At 38.9% G+C, this 27,989-nt stretch overlaps 2 protein-coding genes across 6 annotated transcripts in view; one reads left to right on the forward strand and one right to left on the reverse strand.

Annotated features, from left to right (window-relative positions):
• The window catches only part of itgb1bp1 (integrin beta 1 binding protein 1), a 1,043,117-nt gene that overhangs the window by 918,049 nt on the left and 97,079 nt on the right, over nucleotides 1-27,989 (reverse strand). The window lies entirely within an intron of this gene.
• Nucleotides 1-27,989, forward strand: part of LOC133646340 (leucine-rich repeat and fibronectin type-III domain-containing protein 5-like) — a 277,314-nt gene that overhangs the window by 53,425 nt on the left and 195,900 nt on the right. Inside the window, exons 2-3 of one of the 5 annotated variants that reach the window (XM_062041594.1) lie at nucleotides 16,207-16,327; nucleotides 25,168-25,273. The exons of 3 other annotated variants lie outside the window; for them this stretch is intronic. The gene's annotated coding sequence lies outside the window, so the exon portion shown is untranslated. The remainder of the gene's footprint in view (nucleotides 1-16,206; nucleotides 16,328-25,167; nucleotides 25,274-27,989) is intronic. One more of the 5 variants, XM_062041593.1, reaches the window with a different exon arrangement.

The raw sequence follows: 27,989 nt of genomic DNA on the forward strand, positions 1-27,989 counted from the left end.
GTAGGCCTTTAAATATGACCAATGCATGATCCTGTAACTACTTTGTATTGGGTCGATAGTCAAATTGGTAGTATCACCAAAACTAATGTAAAATATTAAACAACAGAAGAATAGATGCTTATTATATGTTACTGCATACGTCGACAGCCCAATTAGGAGTCTTTGTAACCCTTTGCTTACTTACTACTAAAAGAGAAGTTGTCTAGTATCTTCATTATCTTATTTAACGACAAAACTGTTCTTTTATTGCAATAAGAAACATAGGTTTAATGTATCACAAGATTGTTTATTAAAATGAAGCCAATAATGAATTTCTGTTGTGGACTCCTTTATTTAAAAAAATATCGAAAAGTATCAAAATACATTTTGGTACTCGTCTAGGGACCAACATAATGGTTTTGGGTAGAGATGTCCGATAATGGCTTTTTTGCCGATATCCGATTTTCCGATGTTGTCCAACTCTTAATTACCGATTCCGATATCAACCGATACCGATATATACAGTCGTGGAATCAACACATTATTATGCCTAATTTTGTTGTGATGCCCCGCTGGATGCATTAAACAATGTAACAAGGTTTTCCAAAATAAATCAACTCAAGTTATGGAAAAAAATGCCAACATGTCATTGCCATATTTATTATTGAAGTCACAAAGTGCATTATTTTTTTTAACATGCCTCAAAACAGCAGCTTGAAATTTGGGACATGCTCTCCCTGAGATAGCATGAGGAGTTTGAGGTGGGCGGGGTTTGGGTAGGGGGTAGCGGGAGGTGTATATTGTAGCGTCCCGGAAGAGTTAGTGCTGCAAGGGGTTCTGGGTATTTGTTCTGTTGTGTTTATGTTGCGTTACGGTGCGAATGTTCTCCCGAAATGTGTTTGTCATTCTTGTTTGGTGTGGGTTCACAGTGTGGCGCATATTTGTAACAGTGTTAAAGTTCTTTATACGGCTACCCTCAGTGTGACCTGTATGGCTGTTGACCAAATTTGCATGGCATTCACTTGTGTGTGTGTGTGTGTGTGAAAAGCCGTAGATATTGATATCGTAGAATAGGCCGGCACGCAAAGGCAGTGCCTTTAAGGTTTATTGGCGCTCTGTACTTCTCCCTACGTCCGTGTACCACTCCGTACAGCGGCGTTTTAAAAAGTCATAAATTAACTTTTTGAAACCGATAATTTTCAAACCGATACCGATAATTTCCGATATTATATTTTAAAGCATTTATCGGCCGATAATATCGGCAGTTCGATATAATCGGACATCTCTAGTTTTGGGACAAACCTAATTGCTACTCGGGCTGCAACTAATGGCTATTTTGATAGTTGACTAGTCATCGACTATCTTAACGATGAGTTGACTAGTCGGATTATAAAGCATACCCATATTCAGTAGCTCTAAATTAGCCATACACTTTTAAATTCAGCTTAAGGTACTTTTAGACATGTGCTTACTAACAACACATAAGACTAATTTGTTCATAGATATTTATCGATCTAATCATTGTTGTTTTGACTTTATGGTTTTTATACTTGGTATTGTTGCAGTCAATATTTTTATCGGTCCACCAATTTTGTATACATTCAAGAGTGCTAGCTTCCTCTTACTGGTTTGCATGGCTTATTGTATTTTCTTGCATTGTGTAGTGTTTAGCGATTCCTTGTCTTCCAGCGATACTTGTAAGAAACTTAGTTTATTTGCCGCCATAGAGGCAAGGATTGCTGACTTAGAGGTGGCTTCGCACTGTAGTGGGACAATAACTGCTAGCTTGCTAGTGAGGACGCTACATTGCATTGAGGACAATTTTGTTCGCTAGCTGCCAATTTTTCAGGACACAACACGAATGTGTCATCAATATGCATTCCCCCGATATAACAATAAATGAACTGCACGCCTTATTCTGATCATTTAACATGTGCAATCCACTTTGCACACGTTTAGTAGATCGGCTTTGCACTTACTATCAAGTTTGCACGTTTTTTAGTACACACAAACCTTTAGTAAATCGGGGTCATTTGATTCCCCTTCTCTCCCCAGCCCGTGCCAGTGTAGGACGTAAAGGTTTGATGTTTTGTTTCAAAATGCTGTCGTACATTATACTCCTGATTCCTGTGCTAGGTTTTGTTCCTTTGCTTCTCGTGCACACTTTCCTTTTGTTTGTTTCCTGTCGTTTTGTATTTTGGAAGATTTATGACAATAAATCATACTCCTACCTGCACGCTTCGTCTGGAGTGGTCTGCATCCCGGGAGAACAAACCCCGCAGTAACATGCGACCCCCACGTGACAAATAAAAGGGGTGCATATCTGCACATTGCTTACTGTCTCTGCATCCTGGGATCAAGGCCAACGACACGCAGCTCACACTGTAACATCTGTTTTTATATGATATCAACACAACATACTCTATGTGCAGTGAAATCTCAATCCTTATCCTTACATGGGATTCAATTGTGCTCCCTTTGAAACATTTTAGAACTTGTGTAAAATGTTTTGCTTTATTGGAACAATCCTCTCATTTTATTTTGAGGGTTCCAAATGTTTAAGCCTTGGGTGTTCAAAGTGTGACAAATTGCCTCTTAGCTCAATATTTTACATCTGATTCAGACACATCAGCTACTATTCTCATTAGTACAATATTGAAAATAAACTCTGGCATGTGAGGTCCTATCCAAGCCATGCAGGGCAGTCTTTTGACGTCCACAGCTTTTAACTGTCACAACGAATACATGAAGTTCATCTTATTTGAGTGCCAAATGCTTCACACTTGTTTTGCTGTGAATGATAACAAAACAGCTTCAGGCTAAGGTGCAAAGTGTGTTGAATAAAATCATTCAATAAAAAGCAATCTAAACAACAGCCTTGCTTATTACGCAATTATTATTTATGGAAGTCAAAACAACCATTAAAACTATTCTCTTTATCCGTCAATATGCATTTTTTTCTATTTAAATGTTTAACATTGCTGTGCTACACATCACGATTAAATAACATAATACCGTTATAACATGCGACTGATAAAATCCTTAAATACTGAAAAATGTTCATCATCTGCTTCAGACCTGCTATCCTACACTTAACTCTTTAATAAGATATATTTCATTTCACTTTCTTGTACCAAAACCAGTAAATTACAGCTACACTGTCTGACTCATTGTTTGCACATTTGATTAGATCAGCATCTTTGACAAATTGTCGCTGAACCTTAGCGGTGCTGTTGTCTTAAAAATCTAGACTCACAACATGGATTCCAGCACACAGGTAAATAATCACGCATACACCATTTTTGTGAGGGGTCTATTAAAGTTTGTCGAGCTGGCTCAACAATTAAAGCAGACATTGAGTATATTGAACCGGACGTCTCAATGCTTGGGCCAAGAAGTATCGAACAGCCATTTTTCTCACACCGACAGACGTGTCGACATTTTTCTAGTCATATTAAGAAGCTTTTTTTGTGTTTTATCTCCGAGTCAACAATGACAGCAACACTTGAACACGATGAAACATGTTGATCCAGTGAATTAGCCTCATACGATATTGTATACAGTTGTACACAGGTTCAAAAGCATACAAACAGGTTCAAATAAATACATATATAGTCACTTATCTTTAGTTAAATGTCCCTTTACCAACTCTTTGTTGTCATTACAAGCTTTTTTCTTCTTGGTTTGATATCAGATCTGGTTGCTTCCCGGACCTCATCCAGCTTTTAATCAGTTCAGTAAGGTTGAGGTGAATTTGAGAAATTTGGAAGTAATCCTTGTCCTGGTCCTGGTACTGGTTTGGTTGGTAAAGCAGCCTTGCCAGCAACTTGAGGGTTCCAGGTTCGATCCCCGCTTCCTGCCATCCTATTCACTGCCGTTGTGTCCTTGGGAAATATACTTTACCCACCTGCTCCCAGTGCCACCCACACTGGTGTAACCTAGATAATGTGTTTCACCAAAAATAAGTGCTTTAAGTCACTAGAGAAAAGCGCTATATAAATATATTTTACTTCCCTTCACTTAAATATATTTACTGGCAACAAAACAGACCCAAACAGAATGCTCCCAATACCATGCTTATCACCACACCTTGACCCCTTTAAACATACTTTACTTCTTGCCATTGTGTCCAGTAAGCTCAGACCAACAAACATTTGTCCAGACTGTATTTGGCTTCTTTTGTAAATTTTAGTCAGGCTTGAAGCTTGGTCAGCACCCTGTCATGATGTCACCCATGACGATCTAAAACTGTGGACAGTGAACCCTGGTGTTCTGGCATTTTCCAGTTATTAGTTTGCCATATATAAATTGTATTATATACCTTTTTAGATAGAATCAATATAATTTTATCTGTATCTTATCCTGTTTTTGTTGTTTGCTTGTGCCATTATTTCAATGTGTAATGTGTATGTATTTTATTGTGTTATTATGAGAGCTAAGGATGTCCCGATCCAGGTTTTTGCACTTCCGATCCGATACCGATGTTGTTTTTACACTTCCGATCCGATACCGATACTGGCCTATCCAAGCATGTACCGTATTTTCCGCACCATAAGCCGCACCTAAAAACCACACATTTTCTCAAAAGCTGACAGTGCGGCTTATAACCCGGTGCGCCTTATATATGGATTAATATTAATATTTATTTTCATAAAGTTTAGGTCTCGCAACTACGGTAAACAGCCGTCATCTTTTTTCCCCGTGTAAGAGGAAGCGCTTCTTCTTCTACGGTAAGCAACCGCCCCCATAGAAGAGGAAGCGCTTCTTCTTCTACTGTAAGCAACCGCCAAGGTGAGCACCCGCCCCCGTAGAAGAAGAAGCGCGGGGATATTACGTTTCATTTCATTTGTGTGTTTCTGTAAAGACCACAAAATGGCTCCTACTAAGAGACGCGCGTACAACGTTCCACTGACTTTTGATATTCCTGTGAACCACACTGTGGATACAACGGGAGCACGTACGTTGAATATTCGCACCACAGGGAATGAGAAGTCGTCCTTCACTGTGGTTCTAGCTTGCCATGCTAACGGCCAGAAACTTCCACCCATGGTGATATTCAAAAGGAAGACCTTGCCAAAAGAGAACTTTCCAGCCGGCGTCATCATAAAAGCTAACTCGAAGGGATGGACGGATGAAGAAAAGATGAGCGAGTGGTTGATAGACGTTTACGCGAAGAGACCGGGTGACTTTTTTCACGCAGCTCCGTCCCTGTTGATCTACGACTCCATTCGCGTCCACATCACAGATGGTGTCAATAAAACAAGTGAAGCACACCGAAGAAGAAGAAGAATTCGAGGGATTTGTGGATGAGTAATAACTTCAGAAAGTGAGCTTTAAATGTTTATTTTGTGTGTTGTGTGACATTAACGTTCGAACAACGTTGAGTTATTGATGTTGCTATTGCTCTGCACTATTTTGAGTGTTACTATTTTTGTGATTGCACATTTGCACATTACATTTTGGGAGTGAACAGAGTTGTTAGAATGCTGGTTTGTAATATATTATTAAAGTTGGACTGACCTATCTGACTGTTTTTTTGACATTCCCTTTAGCGCAGCGTAGTTGCGGCTTATAACACGGGGCGGCTTATAGGTAAACAAAGTTTTGAAATATGCCATTCATTGAAGGTGCGGCTTATAACACGGGGGCGGCTTATGGTGCGGAAAATACGGTATTAAAGTTTAAAGTTATTTAGCCTACTAAATAACAGATTCATGTTGAAAAGGGTTTTAGTACTCTTGATAACAACTAGCCAGCTGAATTAGGTGAGTTTGAATAATACACAATGGTTGGTAACAAGAAACTGACCTGTTTATTCAAGGATAAACACAAAATAGACAAAATTATACATGACAAACAGAAATGGCATCATTGAACAGTAAAAATGTGAACAGTGTAAAGTGCAAATAATGCTGTAAACATTATTAAAAAAAGCAAAACATACAAACAACCTGTTGTATGCAGTGGGATAAAATGTCTATAACTCAATACTTGCTCTTGAACAAGTGTAAACTTAAAAAAAAAAAAAACTTTCTACACACTCCCTTCAATTGTTTGCCCCCCCTGACTGCAGTCCGAGCATAATGGGGAGATTATTTCTAACAAAGACGAGCACTTCAAGATGCTCAGGTGTCAGCCTGCTCCCGTGTTCATCAATGATGATTGAGGCTGCGCTAAAAAGCCTCTCACTCTCAACACTGGTGCAAGGAGCACTGAGGAACTTGGCTACTGTTGCTGCCAGGGCGGGTAGTCGAGACTGATTGTCTCTCCTGTAGTGAAAAGGATTGCTCTTACGCCCAGCTGGAGGCTCACTGAGGTACCGCTCCAACTGAAATAGTGCCCCTGGGGTGATCTGCTGCTCAGATGGACCTGCTGTGCAGCTCTTCTCCAGTATCTCGTCCAAGTAGCTGCCGAGGCTGCTGGTTGAGCTTCCAGCCTCCATTCCTGGTGTTTGCCTTGCTGTCTCAGCCTCAGCCACACCTTCTGCAGAGGGCATGGTCTTCAGTTCTTGTTCCATTTTCATCACTTCTACCTTTAGTGTCTCCTTTGTCTGATCCAGGTTGGTAGCATTAGTGAAGAACCTTAATATTTGTATAAAATGTAATCAAGATATATCAATTATTTTATATTGTTTCAGCCAGTCTCCACATATTAATGTTCAATGACAACAAGTAACACACAAAATAGATCACAAATGATCAACAGTGACATTAATTTCGTCACCCATCATATAACTGAAGGAAAATAAGAATAATAACAATAATAATAAATAATAATATTATAACAGTGTTTCCCATAAACTGCCAAGATACCTGTGGCGGTGGGGGTGGGGCTATGGGCGTGGCTATGGGCGCGGTCACCATGCCATCATAGAGTAATTTGCATAATTTACTACAATGATATGATTTTCTCTAAAAAGGCTCAAAAAATGTATACTTACTAATTAATAATAACAGTTTTGTTTTAAACGTCCTTCCATCCATCCATCCATCCATCCATTTTACAATATAATTACAACACTTTATGTATATATTTATATACAGATTTGAACAATAAGTTATTCACTGAAATATATGTATTAATTGTGGTTCTTACAAAAAATATATCTTATAAAAATATAAAAGCTAAAATGTCTCTTAAAGCTCTGCCCCTTTAATTATTGCATACTAAATAATTTAACTTTAGCCTACTACTACAACCATATTATTTACCAGCAACATAAAGTGAAACAGAGGCAGAGGTGTCCTGCCACAGTCAGTAACAAATAAACAGAAAACAGTAGTGGTGGTAGATAGACACAAAGCTTCATCAAACATCTGATCCACTGAACAAAGAGCTCCAAAAATCTTGATCCTACACATCTCTTTTGTAAAGTAAATCTGAACAGCCGATATGGGCATCTACATCAACTATATGATTTGCCTGAGAAGCTTGACAGGACACAAAAAAATAAAAAATATATATATTTTTTAAATAAATAAAAAAATGTAAAATATATATATATATATTTTTTTTTTTTGTGGCGGCCTTAATTATTGCGTGGCGGGCCGCCACAAATAAATGAATGTGTGGGAAACACTGTATAATAATAATAACAATAATAATACATTCCCATCACCTTATATCTATTAAACATTAGGCTACTGAAATACTGACAAAGAAATAAATGCCAGCTGTAGAGTAAAATATTTTCAATATAGTACTGAAGCTTATAACATGCTCAAATAATTATAAAGCACTTACTTGTCTTTGTAGCGTGGATCTAGCATTGTTGCCACGGCATAGAGGGGTTCAGTTTCCACATGGTCAAAACGTGTGTGCACCGCATCGAGTAAGGTGGCCTTCATGGTTTGAATCCCTCGGTGTTCTTCGCTTTCACTGTCTAGAAAGCGTGTCAGGACACGGACAGATGGGATAACATCGGCTGCTGTGGCGGAGGCTGCACTAACCTCGGCTGCTGTGGCGGAGGCTGCACTAACCTAGGCTGTCAGCTCTTGGAAGGGTTTAAAGGCCTACTGAAATGCGGTTTTCTTATTTAAACGGGGATAGCAGGTCCATTCTATGTGTCATACTTGATCATTTCGCGATATTGCCATATTTTTGCTGAAAGGATTTAGTAGAGAACATTGACGATAAAGTTCGCAACTTTTGGTCGCTGATAAAAAAGCCTTGCCTTTACCGGAAGTAGCAGACAATATGCGCGTGACGTCACAGGTTGTGGAGCTCCTCACATCTGCACATTGTTTACAATCATGGCCACCAGCAGCGAGAGCGATTCGGACCGAGAAAGTGACGATTTCCCCATTAATTTCAGCGAGGATGAAAGATTCGTGGATGAGGAAAGTGAGAGTGAAGGACTACAGGGCAGTGGAAGCGATTCAGATAGGGAAGATGCTGTGAGAGGCGGGTGGGACCTGATATTCAGCTGGGAATGATTAAAACAGTAAATAAACACAAAACATATATATACTCTATTAGCCACAACACAACTAGGCTTATATTTAATATGCCACAAATTAATCCCGCATAACAAACACCTCTCCCCTCCCGTCCATATAACCCGCCAATACAAATCAAACACCCGCACAACACACTCAATCCCACAGCCCAAAGTACCGTTCACCTCCCCAAAGTTCATACAGCACATATATTTCCCCAAAGTCCCCAAAGTTACGTACGTGACATGCACATAGCGGCACGCACGTACGGGTAAGCGATCAAATGTTTGGAAGCCGCAGCTGCGTACTGCGTTACACATACAAATTAAACAAAATGCTTAAGGCAATTTGCTGTCGCTATCCGATGCATAGGCCTGCAGTGCCCGCTTACAATGCACTAGGCTGTCGATCATCATCTTCGTACTACTCCATCTGGTCTTGACGTCCTGTTGCAAACGCTTCGGTTCAACATTCAACTCTTCCTCAATATCCTCGAATTTTGAGTAGGCCATGGGCGAGTGCTTGAAGTGGGTCACTATTTTTCTCCCGTTGGCGATGGCATCGCTTACAGCTCGCTGTGCCAATAGACCGTGTTGGACAACGAGCTGTAAGGTGTGCGCAAAACATCCCAGGCTGGGCACGCCAAGCTGATCCATTGCCTTTTTCATATTGGCCGTGTTATCTCTTAAAATTACATGGACCTTCCTTTTGTCAATCTTCCAAGCTCGTAGCATATGTTCAATTGCGTCTGTGATGGCATTCGCTGTGTGTGAGCCTCTAAACTCACGCGCATGTAAAACAGCTCTCTTTGGGTTGGCCCAAGCCAGTGTGCAGTTTAACTTAATAATGATAAAGGACGGTGACCACAGCTCCATATATCGGTTGTGAAACTAAGAGCATTTGCACTCTCTACTTGTTTGGCAATGTAATCTCTAACATTTTTGTGAATCTGGGGGATTGTTTTCTCAAGGATGTAATGACGGCTGGGCATGTTCAAGGTGTTGGATGGTGCATCGAAAGCCCACTTTACTCACGAGAGATAACGGCTTATCATCCATAATTATTTCCTCGGCAATGACTCTAGTTATCCCCTGGGCTTTAGCACTGTTCAGTGGCAGTATGTCACGCTTCGCTAACGTTTCTGTCAGAGTTAGTTGGGTAGGACCTTTCTTTTTCTTTTCGTCAGTTTTCTTTAGAAATTCTTCATATTCTTTACGGTGGTATTTCGCTAAATGCTTGATCAGATTTGTTGTATTAAAATGTCTTACAACTTTACCACCACGCTTGACTTTATTGTGGCATGTTTTGCACTCCACCTCTTCATCTTTTTTGTTTTTTAGGGTAAAATAATCCCACACATCTGACATTTTTACCGGTAACTTTTAATTCACATGGCCGTCTTAACGGTTAGGACACAGACCTGTGGATGTGTTGAAGGTGTGCTGGAAAATGCGGAACGGAAATTAGGGAGCAGCAGAAAAGTGGAATGTATTATTTAAATCGATGCGTTGGAAAACACGGACCGGAATTTTTTTTAAACTGGATCTGGATCGGCATTTTCCCATGCCTTGCCGATCCAAATATCGGATCGGGACAACCCTAATGAGAGCTCTATATACTGTATCTATCTACTGTATGTGACAGGCTTTTAATCTTGTAATGTGGTATTGAGCTAGTAATCTAAGGTTAGTCCGGCACTGTTCAACCAGTTCCTTTTCCAGGAAACAACGTTATGCTGTTTTCTCTTGAAATAATTAACAGAATAAATTTAACGCTACCTTCAATTAGAAAGGGAAACAGAAAATAGTTATATTGATATATGTGACTGCAATAAAAGCTATTTTCGTAGGCATGATGCACTTTACAACTCAAGCACATTTTAGTGGGAACTGGTAATCTTTATAGTAAAAGCAAAGCAGGGGCTTATAACTTAAAGGGTGCATAATCACAGATGTGGCGAATGCAGTATGTACTAGGGTTGCATGGTATACCGGTATTCGTATAGTACCGCGATACTAATGAATCATATTCGATACTATACCGCCTCTAAAAAGTCAACCCCAACCCCCCATACCCAAATTTGTGGTGTCAGCCAAAACTAATGTAAAGCATCCAAACAACAGAAAAATATGTGATTATTACATTTTAACAGAAGTGTAGATAAAACATGTTAAAAGAGAAAGTAAGCAGATATTAACAGTAAATAAACAAGTAGATTAATAATACATTTTCTACCACTTGTCCTTAATAATTTTGACAAAATAATAGAATGGAACATGACACACATGTTACTGCATATGTCAGCAGCTAAATTAGGAGCCTTGGTTTGCTTACTTACTTCGAAAAGACAAGTTGTCTTGTGAACATACAAGACAACTGTATGTTCACTATTTTATTAAGGACAAACTTGCAATAAGAACCATATGTTTGATGTACCGTAATATTTTTTGGTAAAATAAAGCCAATAATGCCATTTTCTGTGGTGCCTTTATTTAGTAAAGTACAGAAAAATATTAAAATACATTTTGGTACCGGCACCGGTACCAAAATATTGGTTTCAGGACAACAGTAGTATGTACTTAAAAATATATGACAATTTGCGGTCTTTTCACCCATTGAAGTCACTTCCTGTCACGGGGTCATGCTGTCAAACTGTCACGCTGTTGTATGTGCTTTTTGTGACTCGATGAGGTGGCGACTTGTCCAGGGTGTACCCCGCCTTCCAACCGAGTGCAGCTGGGATAGGCTCCAGCACCCCCTGCGACTCCGAGAGGGACAAGCGGTCAAATAATTGATGGACAATATTTTTTTTGATTATTCAACTCTTTTTGGAATATGACCCTTGCAGGGCTTCTTGGTGTTTCTCGGATCACGGACAGGACTTGTTCGCTGTTTGGACAGCGCTAAACCGCGAGCAAGCGAAGCCGTACTAGCTCCTGTCGGACTGTACTTACGACAGGTCAGTGACAGCATGTGCCCCAAGAGGAACCCACCATCTGAAGAAGTCGAGGAAATAAACAATTAACTCGACTTTGTGGCCAAAGAGGTGACGGCTGGCAGATCGCAGATAAAGCAACTCCTCGATATCCTGGCGAAGGTCAAATTGCTGGGGCTGTAGAATGAGGAGAGAGATCGACAAATCTCAAATCTGGAGCAACGGGTGAACGACCTGGAGCAACAATGTGGTGATCACCGGGCTGAGGCTCATACGCGTGTGCTGCGGCGTCAGTGAACAAGACAAAGGCTCAATGAAGCAACAGGGAACATACATACAAAGCAAAGTAATAGTAGTGAACCAGGAGACCAGGTGTTGCATTCAGGACCCCCAAAAAACTAATTAAAAAACAGTTGTCATAACTAAGTTTTTTGTTGAGCAGAAAAGACAAAATTGCTCTTGTGAGGTAAGGGCGTAAACTGAAAGGGACAAATGTTTACATACATGAACATCTAACCAAAATGAATATTCACATTGCCAAAAAAGAAAGACACCTTGGTATTGAACTGTAAATTATTCATACAATTATAAGGCTAACCAGAAGAAGCAAAAGTCTTGATGGTGAAAAGAATCGAGAACTTGAACAAATACAATTAACACCATGCAGTTGGAAATAACCTGATACGTTGGAGGACTGGACTAACATCATTCTACACACATCCATGATGCACAGCACCGGCAGCACTCAATCCAATATGGAATTAGAAACATGGAACATACACATTTGGAATTGGCAAATTATATAGATCCAGACATAAGACTTTTCTCCCACATCAGGAATAATTATACATATGAACAAAATAATTACAGTATTAAAGCCGACAACAAACTGTCAATAATTCATTTCGACATTAGAAGCATGAAACATTTTTTGGAACAATTCAACGATCCCTTCAAAGTGATCGCTGTCTCAGAGACATGGATTGAGGATAAAAAAGGAATAGATTTTGAACTGGAAGGATATGAACTAAATTATATCAACAGAACCAACAGGAACGGAGGAGGAACAGCTGTGCACGTGATGAAGGACTTGAACTACAAAGTGGTGAATAACATGTCATTAGCTATCAACAATATTTTGAAATGTAAAACTATTGAAATAGGTCATGAAAAGTGCAAAAAACGTATTGATCAGTTGTAAATACAGAACACCTAAGTCGAGCATCGAAATGTTTGAGAACTGGATCAGGGCAACCTTTACTATTGTCAGTCAAAAAGTGATTTTCTTATGGAGTGACTTCAACATTGACCTCCTGAACCGTAATATGTATACAACTATTGATGACTTCATAGATACAAGGTATAGCATGAGTTTATATCCCAAGATCACAAGGCCAAGCAGAGTCACAGAGCACTGTGCCACGCTTACTGATATATATTTACTCATGATTTTGATAATAATACTAGAAGTGGTCTGCTAATATCTGACATCAGTGATCATCCACCAGTTTTCACAATCCATGATGGAAACTTCAGGAAAAAGAACATTCCTTTGTTTGTTGCATTCGTTTACTTTAGAACATGGATGACAAAAATACATTTTGAAGACTATGCACAGAGGAAGGTATGATTGTTTTTAAGAATGATCTGAGTTGGGACAAAGTTGGGACAATGTATACAGACAAAACGATGTTGATGATGCATACGGTAGTTTTTTTTAATACTTTCATGATGCTTTATGACAAACAATGTCCAGGTAAACAATTCAGAAAGAAACAAAATAATAACAGTCAACCTTGGATGACAAAGGTATTGATAAATGCTTGTAACAAGAGAAAAACACAATAAATAGACAATACGAAGGTCCTGAGTAGTCCTGAGATCAATCCCGGGCTCGGGATCTTTCTGTGTGGAGTTTGCATGTTCTCCCCATGACTGCGTGGGTTCCCTCCGGGTACTCCGGCTTCCTCCCACCTCCAAAGACATGCACCTGGGGATAAGTTGATTGGCAACACTAAATTGGCCCTAGTGTGTGAATGTGAGTGTGAATGTTGTCTGTCAATTTGTGTTGGCCCTGTGATGAGGTGGCGACTTGTCCAGGGTGTACCCCGCCTTCCGCCCGATTGTAGCTGAGATAGGCTCCAGCGACCCCCGGGACCCCAAAAGGGACAAGCGGTAGAAAATGGATGGATGGATTTATAACACAAAGATCTATATAAGAAAAAAATAAGTACACAATGTTTTATAACAAGCTTACCTGCATCTTACAAACCTGAAAAAAAATAATAGTATAGTTATTTATTAGACAGGAACAAAAATAATATGAGAGCAACATGGGACATACTCAATAGCATTATCAAAAATGGTGCTAAGAAGGTAAAAAATGACAATATGAACAAAGTAGCTGAAAGTTTCAATAAGTACTTTGGAAATATTGGACCAAATCTAAAGGAAAAGATTCCAGATCAACAGTTGAGGACTTGATAGACAGAAATCCCAACTTGATGTTCCTCAATAACATGAAAAAAAAAAAAAAATCCAAATCGTAAAGAACTGCAAATCCAAGACCTCAACTGACTGTCACCGAATAGATATGAAAGCAATAAAACAAGTTATTAAAGACATTTCAGAGCCTTTAACGCATATCAGTAACCTTTCATTTCAAACGGTCATTTTCCCAAACAAAATGAAAAAGTTGTACCGATTTATGAGACTGGAGACAAACACCAGTTTAGAAACAACAGACCTGTTTCCTTACTTCCACAATTTCTTTAAATCATCGAAAAATGATTCAACAACAGATTGGACAAATTCATTCATAAAGGTGAAACACTTGCAGAAAACCAATACAGATACAAAGCTATCATTTCATCATCAATAGCATTAATTAAAATACTGTAACAGGAAATTACCAATGCAATAGATGGTAAACAGTGTGCACATGCAGTATTTATGGATCTAACTAAAGCATTTGACACAATTAATCATATAATCTTAATTAATACATTAGAACAGGAAGCAGCACTAGAGATATCTTGCAGCTACGCCCTGGGGATCAACAATGGGACCAAAAATGTTCAATCTTTATTTAATCGGCATTTACAAAGTTACAAAGGACTTGAATGTAGTATTATTTTTATTATCATCCTCTGGCAAAATAAAGATTGATTTTCCTAAAAACGTTTTTTAATTAGATCCATGCCTACTGTGTTTGACAATGAACGAGCAAGTAAACTAATCCGTTAATATGTTCGTAATGTCGCTGGTAGCGTAGCCAATAGCCTCTATTGTTTACAACTCGAAGCAGCGGAGTTATTTACATGATATAGTATAGGAAAGCCTTTTATTGTCAATATACACATGTGTACCTCCAGGATCGAACATTAGAACATTACACTTGGCAGAAGTTTAACCTTAGCCAGCGTGTATAGTTCCAGACCTGTACGTCAGCCGGACTTCCTTCCTGGTTTCCGACAACAAAACATGGTGAGCTGGTGGTCTCGCTATATCATCTGGGATGTTGTGTTGTGGTGAATGTCACTCAAAACAGATGGCTTGTGGCATTCACCGATGTCCATCCATCCATCCATCCATCCATCCATTTTCTACCGCTTGTCCCTCTCGGGGTTTCAGGGTTGTTGGAGGCCTATCCCAGCTGCATTCGGGCAGAAGGCGGGGTACACCCTGGACAAGTCGCCACCTCATCGCAGTCACCGGTGTCCATAGTGCACAATAAAAGCAAAAAAGCTAAGAAACTACAAAACATTTCTGAGAGTGAGGGGGTTGGTGAGGGGAGGGTCATTTGCATCAAACAACTCCGCCTCTCAAAACGAGCTGTTCTCAAAGGGAGAAAAAATGGCTTGAAAAAGGGTCTGTAAAACAAAAATCAATGCACATTTTTCATCAAAGAACCACTGCTACATGACATGTTGACCACAATGATGCGTTTTAAATGTGAAATAAAAAATCATGATATGACTCCTTCAAAACATTTGTATGCACGTATGACACTTAAGAGATTTAGCATATCAATGGAATTAAATCATGGAATGGATTAAGCAAATAAGTTCAATAAGGTATTAACTAAAGTTAGGAGGTTTTTAAAACAAAAAAGTGTTTACAAAGTATAAGAAAGAAGAAATATGATACTTATTGATAATAAGATATTATTCATCTCATTAAGTAAATCAGAATTGACTTAACTATTTATGAAGAAAACTGTTGTATTTAGAAATTGTTGATGTAAATTGTGCTACAAATTGAAAACAGGAAGTAAACATATGTGTAAGTAACTGCTATGAAGCGGAAAAAAAGTAGGATTAAATAATCTTTGCTTCTTCCTACTCCTTTTTGGACATATTGTAAAGAGAAATTAAAAATATGTGATTTATCATGTTAAAACTGCACACATGTTCGCAATAAACTTCAACCAACCAACCGACCTTATGTTCAACATGGTCAAAATACTGCAGGTACATCACTATAAGAAGATAAAAGAACACAAGGTTCAAAACATAGAAGATTCCTGGAAAACAGTTGGGGAGTTCGAGGTTTCTTCAGTGGGGTTTCCCTTGCCTTTGTCGCAGAGTGGTTGGTTATGTGGAGTTCAGTTGGTTCTTTTGATTGTATGATGAATATTGTTAAAAAACTGCCCAATGTGTCCCAAGAGATAACTTTTGTTGTGAAGTGGCACTATACAAATACAAATTGACTTGTTTAGTTCATAGAGAAATTGCCAGTTTCAACTTTATTGCATCCTCTTTTGTTTTTTCACATCCTTATCCTTTACCTTTTCCTTAAGGCTACACAAACAGACGGGCAGATTGACACATTAATCCTTCTCGTTCTATATAGGTTGGCGAATGTATTAAAGGAGGATATGATGGGACAAACAAAATGGACAGAATGGATGTAAAGACAGATCGGGGAATGAGGATGGAAATAATGACAGATGCGGATGTGAAAGATTCATCAGGTGGAAACCACTCCTATAATGCATGAACACACACACACACACACTGTAGCGTTAAGAGGCATGATGTAAGCCGTGAATAATGATGCGTTTTAGATTATTGCAAAGTGCTGCAGTTAAATACAGCAACACACGTTCAAGGTCCCCAGAGGGTGATGCCAGCTGGTGATTCACCTGCTTTTCATCAAACATGCTGGCAGTGTGACATCTCTTGACAAATGTCACATGTATCACTTTAGATGACACTTGGTGCTTCTTTGTGCCTCAATTTCTGTATTTTTAAAGTTTTCATTTAAATCAATTGATCAGTCCAGGATGTAAAGTCACACATTCTCTTTAGTTAGTCCTAGTGCTGGGTAAAAAAGAGGTGGCGACTTGTCCAGGGTGTACCCCGCCTTCCGCCCGAATGCAGTTGAGATAGGCTCCAGCACCCCCCCGCGACCCCGAAAGGGACAAGCGGTAGAAAATGGATGGATGGATGGATGATTCGAAGGGCATGCTATCCATTTTCGGCACCCATTCTTTAACAAACTGCTCCTCGGGACTTTGACCAAATGAGTCGCGATTAAAATGAGAGACATAAAGGCGATGATAGAATACGAACACTTTTTTCCTACGCCTCGGATGGTTCGCCACATGACACGAAACATTAATACCTCAACTTCACAAACTTAGATCTTGATCCTCATTGGTAGCAATGATGATGATGACACCCTAAAGTGCCCAACGGGTCAGTACCTGTTCATACCTATTTGTAGTGGGCGGAGCCTGGCGGTTAAACCTTCCCCACGCCATCACAAATCTGTTATTTCTGTACTTCAGGGGACCAGAGACGGATACTAAACTGATGCGTGATGACAAATAGCAAACATATTTTTGCTTATTGCAGGATGTGGCCGTGATTTTGATAATACCACGACAAGTGGTCTACTTATAACGGACATTAGTGATCATTTGCCACTTTTGACAATATATAATGAAAACTACAAGAAGAACATGGACAACAACAATACATTTCAAAGACTATGCGCAGAGAAGAGTATGATTGCTTTCATAAATAAGCTAGAAAAGCAAAATTGGGACAATGTGTACAATGAAAATTATGTTGATGAAGTATATGGTAAATTTGAAACACGTTCATAATACTTTATGACAAACATTGTCCATGGAAACAAATCAGTAGAACACAGAGAAAAAACAATCAACCATGACAAAAGGATTAAAAAATGCTTGCAATAAGAAGAATACATTATGTTGAAAAAATATAACACAAAGAACTACAGAGGCAGAAACATGTAGAAAATAATATTACAGTCAATTATTAGACAGGAAAAAAACCAATATGAGAGCAACATGGGGCATCCTCAATAGAATTATTAAAAATGCCACTAAGAGGGATTACCCCTAATACTTCTCAGACGGAAATGTAAATAATGACAACATGAAGGAAGTAGTTGAAAGCTCTAATAATTACTTTGTAAATATAGTGGACCAAAATTGAAGGAACAGATTCCAGACCCAGTTTCAATTTAGGACTATAATGACACCATAGATAGAAATCCCAACTCAATGTTCCTCATGTGAGTGACACGAGAAGAAGAAGTTTAAATCGTGAAAAAATGCAAACCCAAGACTTCAATCGATTGTAATGGAATTGATATGGAGATTATAAAAAAGGTTATAGAAGATATCTCAGGACCATTATTGTATATCAGTATTCTATCTTTTCAAACAGGCAAATTCCCAAACAAAATGAAAATAGCTAAAGTTTTCCAATTTATAAAACTGGAGACGAACACCAATTTACAAATTACAGACCTGTTTCTTTCTAATTCCACAATTTTCTAAATCCATTAAAAACTGTTAAATAACAAATCGGACAATTTCAAACAGAATACTCACTGATAACCACTATGGATATAGAGCTAATATTTCAACATTGATGGCTTTAATTGAAATAACAGAGGCAATCACCAAGGCAATAGATGGTAAACAATGTTAAGCAGCAGTGTTAACGGATCTAACTGAAGCATTTGACACAATTAATCACAATATTCTAATCAAAGAATTAGAATGGTATGGTATCAGAACGTTGGTCTTTAACTGTATAATATCCTACTTAACCAACGGAAAGCAATACGGAAAGCTAGGTGAACACACTTCTACAAAGCTAAATATATCCTCTGGCGTACCACAGGGATCAATACTAGGACCAAAAATGTTCCATCCTTAAATAAATGACATTGGTAAAGTTACAAAAGACTTAAAGTTAGTGATATTTGCAAACGATACAACAGCGTTTTGTTCAGGAGAGAACACATAGAACCTAATACAAACAATAACAGAATAAATTAATACATTTAAGAGACGGTTTGACAAAAACATACTAACATTCAACATCAGTAAAACTAAAATAATGCTATTCGGTAACAGTAGATGAGAAAGTCAAATACAAATAGACATTGAAAGAGTACATGAAATAACATTTTCTAGGTGTAATGATTGAGGATAAAATGAACTGGAAATCTCATATACAAATATGCAACATAATTGATTTTGGTCAATTCATATTTCAATCAAAGTAGTTAAAAACATATGTCTTTGTTTATGAACATGCTGAGGTGGCTGTTGACTATAATATAATAGAAATAATAGAATAGAATGTAGATTTATTGTCTCGTTCTTCGGTGGCAAACTGAAAATTGTTTTTGACATGGCTTCATCACAAATTAATAACACATTCACACAGAGCAACAGTTGTGAAGGTTGAAAAGTCTTATTATTAAACACACACATAAACAGATGTTTTATATAATACATCTTGGCAGTTGTTTCTCATACTTTATGTGAAAACATTTACAAACTGGCAACATTACACCTATTTCTCTAGTTGGAAAATCCTAAAACCAATTAATGATGATTACAAATGGTGTTATTGTGATATTGGATTCTTCATTAAAAACACATTAGTAAAGTGAGAGAAAAGAACGTCTTCCTAGAATGTAAATTACACTATATTTAAATAACCCACATCAAGATAATTATATAATTAGTCCCACAGTGGTGGGATTCACAGTAGCAGCTGGTAAGTTTTCAAGTCTAAACACAAGATAAATGCATAGTGTTATACCAGTGTGTGTTAGTATGTTTGTTCTAGCATTAAGTCAAATAGTGCTTTTGTTGTTAATCAGACACGTTTGGTTTGTGTGTGAAGTTTTGGAATAAGAACAGAATTACCTATTAAACTCAAAGTTATGTTGAGTTAAATGTTTTGAGCTAGTGTAATACAAACCCCGTTTCCATATGAGTTGGGAAATTGTGTTAGATGTAAATATAAATAAAATACAATGATTTGCAAATCCTTTTTAACCCATATTCAATTGAATGCACTACAAAGACAAGCTATTTGATGTTCAAACTCATAAACTTTATTATTTTTTGCAAATAATAATTAACTTAGAATTTCATGGCTGCAACATGTGCCAAAGTAGTTGGGAAAGGGCATGTTCACCACTGTGTTACATGGCCTTTCCTTTTAACAACACTCAGTAAACGTTTGGGAACTGAGAAGACACATTTTTTCCGCTTCTCAGGTGGAATTATTTCCCATTCTTGCTTGATGTACAGCTTAAGTTGTTCAACAGTCCGGGGGTCTCCGTTGTAGTATTTTATGCTTCATAATGCGCCACACATTATCAATGGGAGACAGGTCTGGACTACAGGCAGGCCAGTCTAGTACCCGCACTCTTTTACTATGAAGCCACGTTGATGTAACACGTGGCTTGGCATTGTCTTGCTGAAATAAGCAGGGGCGTCCATGGTAACGTTGCTTGGATGGCAATATATGTTGCTCCAAAACCTGTATGTACCTTTCAGCATTAATGGCGCCTTCACAGATGTGTAAGTTGCCCATGTCTTGGGCACTAATACACCCCCCATACCATCACAGATGCTGGCTTTTCCTCTTTGGTCCGGAGGACACGACATCAACAGTTTCCAAAAAAAATTTGAAATGTGGACTCGTCAGACCACAGAACACTTTTCCACTTTGTATCAGTCCATCTTAGATGAGCTCAGGCCCAGCGAAGCCGACGGCGTTTCTGGGTGTTGTTGATAAACGGTTTTCGCCTTGCATAGGAGAGTTTTAACTTGCACTTACAGATGTAGCGACCGACTGTAGTTACTAACAGTGGGTTTCTGAAGTGTTCCTGAGCCCATGTGGTGATATCCTTTACACTCTGATGTCGCTTGTTGATGCCGTACAGCCTGAGGGATCGAAGGTCACGGGCTTAGCTGCTTACGTGCACGGATTTCTCCAGATTCTCTGAACCCTTTGATGAAATCCCTAAATTCCTTGCAATAGCTGGTTGAGAAAGGTTATTCTTAAACTGTTCAACAATTTGCTCACGCATTTGTTGACAAAGTGATGACCCTCACCCCATCCTTGTTTGTGAATGACTGAGCATTTCATGGAATCTACTTTTTTACCCAATCATGGCACCCACTTGTTCCCGATTTGCTTGTTCACCTGTGGGATGTTCCAAATAAGTGTTTGATGAGCATTCCTCAACTTTATCAGTATTTATTGCCACCTTTCCCAACTTCTTTGTCACGTACTGCTGGCATCACATTCTAAAGTTAATGATTATTTGCACAAAAAAAAATATTTATCAGTTTGAACATCAAATATGTTTGTCTTTGTAGCATATTCAACTGAATATGGGTTGAAAATGATTTGCAAATCATTGTATTCCGTTTATATTTACATCTAACACAATTTCCCAACTCATATGGAAACAGGGTTTGTATATGAAAACTGTGTTTGGAGTAGAGAACCATGACAGCTTGGTTTCTTTGGTGACAACTTCTGAGTTTTTGGTATTTTACTGCCAGATGTCGAGAGAAATGGCAGTTTGGGTTTTCTTGATATATATTTTGGGGGTTTTAAGATGCTAGATGGCATTTGTGGTTGTTTTTTACCATGTTTGACAAACTTTGGGTTAGGGCTAAGTGATATGGCAAAATAAATCATCATGATTGTTTTTGATGGCCGAGTGGCCGTGCCAGCAACTTCAGGGTTCCTGGTTCGATTCCAGCTTCTGCTATCCTATTCACGGCCATCCATCCGCTGACACAATTGTATGAATGTAAATTAATGTTTGGTGGTGGGCAGCTGTGACTACAAATGTAGCTTACCACCATTAAGTGTGAATGTGGAGTGAATGCATGATGGATTCTCAGTTCTCTGTGAAGCGCCCTGAGTGTCTAGAAAAGTGCTATATAAATATATGCATCCATCCATTTCCTACCACTTATCCCTCTCAGGGTCGCTGGAGCCTACCCCAGCAGGGCCGACACAGATAGACAGACAATATTCACACTCACATTCACACACTAAGGTCAATTTAGTGTTGCCATTCAACCTATCCCCAAGTGCATGTCTTTGGAGGCGGGAGGAAGCCAAAGTACCCAGAGAGACCCCACACAGTCACAGGGAGAACATGCAAACTCCAAACAGAAAGATCCCGAGCCCGGGGATCAGACTAAGGACCTTCTTATTGTGAGGCACCAGTACTAACCCCTGTTCCACCGTGCTGCTCTGTATAAATCTAATCCATTATTATTATTTCATTTTCATATAATCCAATCTCGAATAATATCACAATGTTTTATATATTTTTTTGTCCTGCCAGTTTTAAAGCGTCTGCACTAAAAAAAAAAAAAATAAAAAAAAAAACAGGGATTATTTTAACGTTTTAGTAACATACTCATTAAAGAACAATGTAAATTAAATTAAATTAAAGATGAGTATGCAATAAGCAAAGAAGTCATACAATATACTGAAATTATCCAGTTTAAGAAACTGTTCGGGTTGGAAAGAATTTACAAAGTACAATGAAGAAGAATCCTGAAAAATATTTTTTAAACCATATTAAAAATGGGTTAGTCTTATTCATTTCATTATGTAAATCACAGTTTACCTAAATATGTATTTACAAGAACTTTAATATTTATTATTTATGGATTTAAATTGTGTTTCAAATTAGGAACAGGAAGTGAACAAATGTGTAAAGTAAAAGCAGTAGGATTAAATACATTCTGCTTCGTCCTGTTCTTTTAGTTTTCCGACATGTAATGAGAAACTGGAAATATGCGGCATATCATATTATAATTGTATGCATGCTTCGAATAATAACAATAATCATAACTGCTTTGAGTTTCAAGTAAAAAAAAGAACACATGGATTTATCAGTTACTATTTCAACACCGGTGATCTAACTAAAATATTAAAAGCTGAAGTTATCATGAATTTACCAGTGAAGATGTTTAGGGCAGCATTATTAGTTAGCATTAGCAGTAGTTGCACTGTGTCTTTCCACACAGCTTTTGGACGACAAGTAATCATCATATTTGCAAAAGAACCTGACACGTAGAAGTCGCTTGGGAACTGTTCGGCTCTGTATTTTGGAGTTAGTTTCATAATTTGACGTGGCTACGTGTTCACGAGGCAAGCACATAAGATGGCCTGAGAAGGATGCAAGGCTGCCGACTCGAGTGCTGGCTTGAGTCCATCCACGATTCTGTTGGAACATAAAACATAGGGCCCCTAGATAATTATTTTAATGCCCTTAGCTGCGTATTTAGCTCCAAGTTTGGTCATTCGGTTATTATCTATGATTCTGTTTACTTCAGTTTACCTTGTAACCAGAAATGGGGCGGTAAAAGATCGACTCAGATTGGCTGTTGTTAACCTAATATATGCTCACTGCTGATCAATGTGATCGAAGGGAAATTTATCACAATCATCTATCACGATCACAATAATATAATCGCCCAGCCCTAGTCTGGGGTTCGAAACTATACACCTCAGTATATAAATTTGTAGTTGAAAACAAAAAACATGTTTGGTAATTATCCTGTAACTGAGAAATCCTTGTTTCAACCACTACCTAAAGACTTTGACCAGAGGTAGGGGTTGGTATTTGACTCTAAGCCAGGATGGGGTTTTGATTTTAAAACCCGCAGTTCTTATTTTTACATAAACAATTGGCAACACAGGCATAGATAAACACACATGCTCCTCTGCTTACTGAGCTGTTTTAATAATTCAGATGACATACTTACTGCTTGCCTGGCAGCGTGTTCAATTTACGAGCTCAGTCAACAGTCATACACAATCACACTCATAAACATCATGTAGTGTTCGCTACGCTTAGCAGTTTGACATCCAAGAGGGAAGCCAATGAGATTCCAATCCCTCGGGATTTGATTTGTGTGACATCTGTACAACTCGTTTATTTGACGTCCAGTTGATAGGTAAACTTCATTTGTGTGGGTTAGGATTACTTCACATCCTACATCCGGTGTTGTGTAAACACATTGGGTTGTGGCATTTTTTCTGGAATGGCGCACTTCATTTGACAATATTCAAGCATCTTGGTTAATCAGGTGATTTAACTTATGACCCGTTGTCCTCTGCAGTGGACATTTGTGTTTTGCATAAAAGGGCTATTTTTAAAGGTACAAGGAAAGAGACCAAAAACATATGAACTAGAGGTGAGAAAACAATTGATTTTTAAATGCATTGCAATTCGGACATGGGCAATTGTAAAATGGATGAGTAAATGTCAATAATCGATTATGTATTTATTGTAAATAATGTAATGCAGACAGTTCTAAAATGTGGCTGACTGCAGCGAGCCACCTCACCAAGTGATCTGACCAGCTTCTTTATTTTAGGGCACTTATGTTCCAGTTTTGCACAAATTTGTATTATTTATAAAATGTAACGGGAATTAATTAAACATTCTCTTATTACAAATGCACTGTTATTAAAAGTTGCAAGTGATGAATGCGTATTAAGTGAAAGAAAAAATAAATGTAAAACTGCATCAATAATAACAATAATCAATGTTTAATCAAATCGTAGCTCCTGAATCTTTACCAAATCGTGAATTGCCAAAGATTCCCACCTCTAATACGAATGCTGTTTTTAGGAGGATATGGGAAACCTTAATTGGCCCAAATATGTCACCACTCAGAATAAGCCAACTGACATGTTGACAATCTTGTAACAGTAGTGAAATGCATTGGATTCCTGTTCAATGGCATCCGCCATCACATCAATTTTATATATTTTGCTATCCCAATTTTATTGGGCATATGTTTACATGTACCGTAATTTCCGGACTATAAGCCGCTACTTTTCCCCCTCGTTCTGGTCCCTGCGGCTTATACAAGGGTGCGGCTTATTTACGGCCTGTTCTTCTCCGACACAGACGAAGAGGATTTCGGTGGTTTTAGTACGCAGGAGGAAGACGATGACACAATGATTAAAGACTGACTTTTCATATACGGGTAGGCTGGTTATTTTGATAACGTACAGGCGAGCACTTTGTATTACTTTGCAGCGTTGTATTATTTGTACTCTGCACGAATGCTGTTCGCCATGTCAAAGATGTGAAAGTTTGATTGAATGATTGAAAGATTTATTGTTAATAAATGGGACGCTTTGCGTTCCCAAACAGTCATCTCTGTCCCGACAATCCCCTCCGTGGTAGCAGGAACCCCTATATACTACGCTAATTACACATCAAAACCCTGCGGCTTATAGTCGGGTGTGGCTTATATATGGAGCAATCTGTATTTTCCCCTAAATTTAGCTGGTGCGGCTTATAGTCAGGTGCGGCTTATAGTCCGGAAATTACGGTATTATAGTCAAGCTCTTGTAGTAGACAGAGACTGGTTGATTACATTTATTCAGCTTGAGCCTAAGTTAGTCAACCTTCCTGTTTTTGCCTGATAAATCCTTTTTTGTGTCCTTCTTTCCCGGTGTCTCGCAGTCTTTTCCCGGATTTTGCTCTCCATGAAGAGAAATCCTTACCAGTACCGCTGCTGTTACAGTAATCGGTCCGTTTGACTCCAACCTTGGCTGATGACAGCAGCGTGGTGAGTTGAATGATACGTTAGTCAATCAATTCAAGAACGTGAAAGCGGTGGATGTATATGAAGACGACAGAAAAGTGTAAACAGCTTGACAAATATGAGACATATTACACTGCAAAAACAACTGACAAAATATCAAATAAAGATACTAGATTTTCGGAAAAAAACATACTAAAAACTGGTGAACTTATCTGTCCATGCAGCTAGTTAATTTTACTTTATAAAACATCCTAAATTTACATTCCTATGTCTAGAAATTAGCAGGACTTTTAATGTAGAAATAATAATTTTATTCTAAAAACAAGCATTATTCAAGTTGAAATTCTTAAATTAACTTCAAGCAAGATTTTCAATGTCGGTGAAACCAAAATACCTTATTTGAACAGTTATTTTCTTAATTTTAACATTTTTAAACAAGAATAGACAAACTATAATTATTCATGCTAAAATTAAGATTACAATGTGAAGTTGATAAGTATACAAATGCTTTAAAATTAGGGACATTTCTAGAAATAAAATGTTGAATCATAGCAAGTAGCAAATCCTTTGCAATTTACAGTATCTTTACCTAATGAAGAGCATAAAGCTGGTCACACTTTGTCATGCTTTTAGTAGAATCGAGGAACACTTTTGAGCCAGTTTGAAAAATGTCAAACCATAAGTGCCAAATTAGTGTTTTTATTTTAATTTTATTGTATCAATTTAGTATGGGGTAATGGACCGGCTGATTGTGGCGGTCTGCTCCCTGTATGATCAGTGTCAGAGTTTGGTCCGCATTGCCGGCAGTAAGTCGGACCTGTTTCAAGTGAGGGTTGGACTCTGCAAGGGCTGCACTGTTTTGCCAATTCTGTTAACAACTTGTATGGATAGAATTTCGAGGTGCAGTCAGGGCATTGAGGGGATCCGGTTTGGTGGCAGCAGGATTAGGTCTCCGCTTTTTGTGGATTATGTGGTCTTGCTGGCTTCATCTGGCCAGGATCCCTGTCACTGGATCGGTTCGCAGCCGAGTGTGAAGCGACTGGAATGACAATCAGCACTTGCAAGTCCGAGGGCAATCTCCGGGTTGGGAACGAGATCCTGCTCCAGGTGGAAGAGTTCAAATACCTCGGAATCTTGTTCATTGGTGCGGCATCTGCTGTGACGCTGACCCTGTATCAATCCACGACGAATCGATGCAGGGTACATAGCCAGAAGGCAAAGCTCTCAATTTACCTGTCGATCTACGTTCCTATCCTCACCTATGGTCACGTTATGACAGAGGGGACAAGCCGCCGAAATAAGTTTCCTCCGTCGGGTAGCGGGGCTCTCCCTTAGGGATAGGGTGAGAAGATCTGTCATTCGGGAGGAGCTCAGAGTAAAACCACTGTTCCCTCCACATTGAGAGGAGCCAGCTGAGGTGGTTCGGGCATTTGGTCAGGATGTCCCCCAAACGCCTTCCAGGGGAGGAGTTTTTGGCACGTCCGCCAGGAGGCCACAGGGAAGACCCAGGACACGTTGGAGAGACTATGTCTCCCAGGTGGCCTGGGAATGCCTCAGAATCCCCCAGGAAGAGCTGGACACAGTGGCTTGGGTGAGGGGAGTGTGGGCTCGGGTAAGTGGAAGAAGATGGATGAATGGATGGATTTTTATTTACGCAATGTAACAGGTTTTCTCACTAGGAAGCCTCACATCATATATTTGGTGGTGGCTGGTGCCGGGGTTAGTGACACTATGGTGTGATTCAAAGGATGTGGGATTGAGTCCTGTTAAAGGCCTACTGAAACCCACTACTACCGACCACGCAGTCTGATAGTTTATATATCAATGATGAAATCTTAACATTGCAACACATGCCAATATGGCCGGGTTAACTTATAAATTGCAATTTTAAATTTCCCGCCACACTTTCGGTTGAAAGCGTCTATGTATGATGACGTATGCGCGTGACGGAATCAGTTGATGCGGAAGTATTGGTACCCCATTGAATACAATACAAACAAGCTCTGTTTTCATTTCATAATTCCACAGTATTCTGGACATCTGTGTTGGTGAATCTTTTGCAATTTCTTTAATGAACAATGAAGACTGCAAAGAAGAAAGTTGTAGGTGGGATCGGTGTATTAGCGGCGGACTACAGCAACACAACCAGGAAGACAGAGATGGATAGCAGACGTGTTAGCCGCCGAACTCACCTTAACTTCCTCCGTCTCGCCGACCGCATCTGTGATCGGGTGAAGTCCTTCGTCGCACCGTCGATCGCTGGAACGCAGGTGAGCTAATGTTTTTAGCATAGCTCTGTGAGGTCCGGTTGCTAAGATAGCTTCAATAGCGTTGTTAGCAACAGCATTGTTAACCTTCGCCAGGCTGGAAAGCATTAACCGTGTATTTACATGTCCCTGGTTTAATAGTATTGTTGATCTTCTGTCTATCCTTCCTGTCAGGGATTTATTTATTTTGTTTCTATATGCAGTTAAGCATGATGCTATCACGTTAGCTCCACAGCTAAAGTGTTTCATCGATGTATTGTCGTGGAGATAAAAGTCACTGTGAATGTCCATTTCGCGTTCTCGACTCTCATTTTCAAGAGGATATAGTATCCGAGGTGGTTTAAAATACAAATCTGTGATCCACAATAGAAAAAGGAGAGAGTGTGGAATCCAATGAGCCAGCTTGTACCTAAGTTACGGTTAGAGCGAAAAAAGATATGTCTTGCACTGCATCTAGTCCTTCACTCTAACGT

Source organism: Entelurus aequoreus, linkage group LG03 (genome assembly GCF_033978785.1).
Source record: "Entelurus aequoreus isolate RoL-2023_Sb linkage group LG03, RoL_Eaeq_v1.1, whole genome shotgun sequence".
Lineage (NCBI taxonomy): Eukaryota > Metazoa > Chordata > Actinopteri > Syngnathiformes > Syngnathidae > Entelurus > Entelurus aequoreus.